At 31.5% G+C, this 5,059-nt stretch overlaps 1 long non-coding RNA gene across 1 annotated transcript; it reads left to right on the forward strand.

Annotated features, from left to right (window-relative positions):
* The first annotated feature begins 908 nt into the window (after nt 1-908).
* On the forward strand, nt 909-3,582 carry LOC130466959 (uncharacterized). The gene is made up of 3 exons (XR_008927115.1): nt 909-960; nt 2,331-2,374; nt 3,347-3,582. It is a non-coding gene; the product is annotated as an uncharacterized lncRNA (long non-coding RNA).
* The last annotated feature ends 1,477 nt before the right edge of the window (nt 3,583-5,059 follow it).

Below are 5,059 nucleotides of genomic sequence, written 5' to 3' on the forward strand. Positions count from 1 at the left end.
GTGTCGGTTTTCTAGTTCTTTCACTATCCGCTTTGCTCGAAAACTCTTCCAACTCAGTGTGTGTGCTCTCGAAAGTACATAATCTCTTGTATTGATTCAAATGAGTAAGAAATGCACAAAAATATGCTAATTCCTACAATGATGAACCTGAAACTACAAACACACTACAAGGAGCACATTAGTACTAAAAATCGCTCCGAAGAGCTCATTTGAGATCAAAAAGTACTAAGGGACGGGGGTAAAAACACTATAAAATATGAACATATCACATAATCTCAAGTATTCACCTAGTTTTAAGGATTATAACTAAGATTAATATTGCCTCAAATACTCGAATAATCATAATACCTTAGGTGCAATTCTAGTTAATTAAATCTAAGGCGGATTCGAACGTGCTGTGGACTATCTACGGAGGGACGACATTTGGAGTCCTAGACTTGTTCTTGTTCGGTTCGGGAGCAGCTATGGAGGGAACGCTACAAAGTGTATGTATCCTAAATTATGCTAATTGTTATGTGGCAATTAATTTGGATTCCTGGCTTTCACTACTAGAAAATGAATATATAACGACAAGATAATAACGACAAACACAATATACAGTCGTTACCAGTACAAGTGCCGCATTGTATTACGACGAGAAATCAGTTCGTCGTAAGTGGTGAACAAGAAAAAAAAAAGTTAAAAACAAAATAAATTTGTTTGTCGTTATTTATCATTTCTAAAGCATTTTCGAAGCCCATCTCGAATTTTACTCTCCTCTAACCTAAAATCCTAGGTTAAAATCGCCTCCAAACGCGATTCTCAAATTCCATTCCTCTGAATTTCTTTTCTACTCCCAGTAATGATTTTACTTATTAATGTGATATAGCCATATAGGGCTTCATTTATCCTCTTGGTGTAATTGATTGATGAATTTGGGTTCAGATCTAGCTGTTAATATCATCGACCGCAACAATTCTGGTAATTTCCTAATTTTTCTTTGATTTGTACGGGGAACAGTTATTTCTATCGTTAATTGTTGTGAATTGAATCCTTATGTAGTTGTTCTTGAGACTTGAAATTCTGTTTTTCTGATAAATGCAAAATGATAAATAGGTGATTTATCTCAAATGAGGTGTTGTCAAGAAAGAAAAAATCTTAGACGAGTTATGGATTTGTAATTTTCTTGTTAATAGATTTGTAATTTCTTGTTAATTATTACCCCTTTTGGGCTCACGGGTCAAAGTATATTCTACTGTCTAATCGCCTTCGAAGTGAAAATTGAAAGGAATTAGGAATTTTTGTTGGATGAAAAGGTAGATTTGTACTTTTTTCATCCTAAATTTACTGTTTTTATTTCTCTAAATTGCAATTTGAATATTTTGATAGAATTTGGACTGTAATTCCCCTAATATTCCATTTCATTATGCTCAGCTGTTACCAACATTATTTCTTCCTCATATAGATGTTTTTCCCCTTTTCATCTTCTGGTCAGGTATACAACATTTCTTAAGTTTTGTATATGAAGGGAAAAAAATGGATTCTTTTTTATATAATCAAGGTTTGACCATAATCAATAAATTTTTTGGCCTTGTTAACAATTCTTCCCCTAAGAACAATAGCTTTTGCTGTAGCTTTTTCTTTTGGCTCAATTGATTAATGGAGTTTATTCATTGTTCAGTATCGTCTAGGCACTTATCATATCTGTAGTGCTTCTGCATACAAACAATTTGTGGCAACATTTTCAAACCAAAAAATGACCAATTATTTTAATTTATAAAATGTGTGATGCTAATGCACTAGACAATATGTTACTGGAACGTTTCATTGTTACTCATGAAGAAGTAATCAAAACAAGTCTTTATCCTCTTATTGACACAGTTAACATGGATGGCTTAGCTAAGATGATATACCACGTCTCTTGGACTGTATATGCTTATGGTGTTAGAGCAATGATATTGCACCCATGTCCTATCTGTTTTAGTTTTGGATTTTTTAATGAATCGGGCCTCTAGTGTATACATAAATGTTGCCTTAGTTTGACTTGCTACTGGTCTGTGTGTTTTGGATTACATTTGTGTGTGAAACTCATTGATCTTTTACTATCTCTAAGGTACTTTGATTACCTCTTTTGTGATTTTCTTAAATGTTATACTGGCTGAATTATAAACTTCTTTATTGCCTATCATTTGTTTTTTTTTTCTTTCTAGTGTGGCGTTTATTTTCTTTCATTGCAGTGATAAAGATTTGCTACTATGTCTTTAAAATGTGTATACTTATCTCCTTAAAGCTCAAATTCTAACTCATTGTTGTTTCATACTTTCTTTGTTTTCCTCGTGGTCATATTCAAGCTGCGAATTTTGTAGTTAGAATCAAGCTGTGAATTTAATTTGTGGTATGTATTCTGGCTCTGCTCTCAGTATTTGCGCTATGTGTTATTTAGTCGGTTTATTTTCACTACAAATGCTATTGTTTTTTCTTTTCTGTAATCTATGTATTGTGTGTCAATATGATCTGCAACTTTTGTGCTCTATAGTTTGTCTTATAGGTGCTTGAATATCACAAGTTATTTGCACGACATATGGGGATCATTATACAACATGCAAAGATCTGTCCAGTGAGAGTACTCTATTGGGATGATATTGGAGATAAGAATAGGTACGTATGTGAATTGTCGTTACTGTAAGAATTAGACATGTAGCTTTCAGTTTAAGCCTGATTATATAAGTTATGTGAACTAAACCAAAAAAAGCAAGGACAATTCTGCCATCCACTTCCACACTTCCTTTTGTTGAACTGACATGAGGCTGCCCATCATACCAACAAACTGCAGCCTCCAAAACTTATGAAACCTTCTCTATTAGCTGAACTGTCCAAAACCAAAGAAACGGGGATAAAAAATCTTGGTCTTGTTCAGTCAGGACTGCAGGAACTCAGAAAATACGTGGCACACTTCACGCAGGTCAAAAAGAAATTATGGTTCTAATTAAACCAGGCTCTAAGTGACTTATGGTAGCTTTTGGGGAAATAAACTATTTTCAATTCAGTTTCTGTTGTAGAGTTCTTGAGAACTGCTAGGGGGGATTGTGTTTTGATAAACTGATATTTATCTGAAATAAACCTACTGAGGTGGTGTTTAAAGACTTACTGAGGTGGGATTGTGTTGGTGTTTTGTTGGTAGCTGCAGTTTACTCTGCAGTTTATTTTACTTCTCTTATTAAAACCAAATATGTCCAGAATCTTCCTTGAACTTCCTCTGAAGTCTTTAAGCTTATTTTCATGAAACTAAATTAGAACTTTGATAGTTGGTTGTAACTAGAGTTTCTTGTGTATGATATTAATTTTGTTGTGGTTATACATGTTGCAGGATGCAGCTCATGAAATAGTGGAAGAACCAACACTTCCTCATGTCCAGGTAATTTTTCACTTTTCTTCTTATATATGAAGGTGACACCTTGTCTTCTTCTATGTGTAGGTAACAAAATCATATTTTTACCAATCTCATGGGCACGGTACAAGAAGAGAATAATGCACTTAGGAACCGCATGAGTTCAAGTATTTAAGATGTGCTGCTACAAAAACTCCAATATCTCTAATCCAAGAAGGGACGCTCCAAATCTTGATTATATTTGATGTAGATTTTTTTGTTTTAGATCAAACAAGAGATAGTTTAGAATTTAAAGACAAGATGACGTGGGTGTGATTCTTGGTTTCACATAAATTCTATATATGATGTTGAAATACATTCTAGTAATGAAATTTCCATTTGCTTCGATAGATAAAATTGTAGATTTAACTCTTAGTATAGATCAAGTTATTTGATCTTATTAGTTTGGTTGTTTTGACTCACATTGAAATTGCTTATTATAAATCCTATGTTTATTGATTACGTTTAATATAAATTTAGTGTATTATTCTATATACTTTTTATGATTTTTAATGAATTGCATGTTATAAATATTTTTCATATTAACGACAAAATATATTTATTTTTTATAGTTACATTAACGTCGAAATATTTTGTCGTTGTTGGACGATAATTAAAATTATTGTGTCAATTTGATTCTCTTTTTACGTCAACTTTATTGGTTGTTATTTGTTGTTTGTTCGACGTCATTGAATACATAATAACGACAAACAAGTATTTTGTCGTTAATGAATAACGACAAACAATTATTTTGTCGTTAATGAATAACGACAAACAATGATTCCGTCGTGTAAAATTCACGACGAACGTTGACGTTAATACTATTAACGTCGGAACCTATTACGACAAAACACACGACGAACTTTGTTCGTCGTTAAAGGTTTTAACGACGAATTTTTAGACTTATAACGACAAAAAAGTTTGTCGTTATAAACCCTTTTTCTAGTAGTAATTTATGGTTTTTCCGCATTATTTATGTATGATTTATATGTATCATAACCTAACAGTGGTATCACGAGCCTCTAATTAATTCCATATTAATTAGTTAACATGGTTAAATTTTATAAATTTTCAATGAATTAAAAGGGGTGATTAATTTCGAAATTTTCGATTTTTTGTAATTAATTGCAAATTCGTGTGATTATTTAATTATATGTTCGCAGAATTTTCGGCAGTTTAGTCAATAATGGTCGGAATCGTATAATTTTATAGTGAATATCGCATGTAAACGACGTTTTAAAACTTTGACTAAAAATTCCCAAATTCGAAGCATAACTATGAGTTTTCGGAATTTTTAGTTTTTCGAACGCAAAATTTGTAATTTTTAAGATGTTTAACTATTTGCGATTCTTGTTTGTAAATCTTTAAATGCCTAAGCTTGTTAATTATACAACCTAATTGGTAATTGTAATTAATTTGTTGAATTTCGAATAATTTAGAATTTAATTTGATTTTCATAATTAATTGACAATTTAATTAGGTATCCATGATTAAAACCACCATAAAAATTGTTAAATTTGGTAAATTTCAATTTTTTATGACCTAGACTTGAATCCATGATAATCGGAAATTAATTTAATAAATTTTCGATTTTTCGTCCTAAATTTATGAAGTTAATATGATTTATTAATTTGTCTATAAATTTGAATTAAA

Source organism: Spinacia oleracea, chromosome 2, assembly GCF_020520425.1.
Source record: "Spinacia oleracea cultivar Varoflay chromosome 2, BTI_SOV_V1, whole genome shotgun sequence".
NCBI lineage: Eukaryota > Viridiplantae > Streptophyta > Magnoliopsida > Caryophyllales > Amaranthaceae > Spinacia > Spinacia oleracea.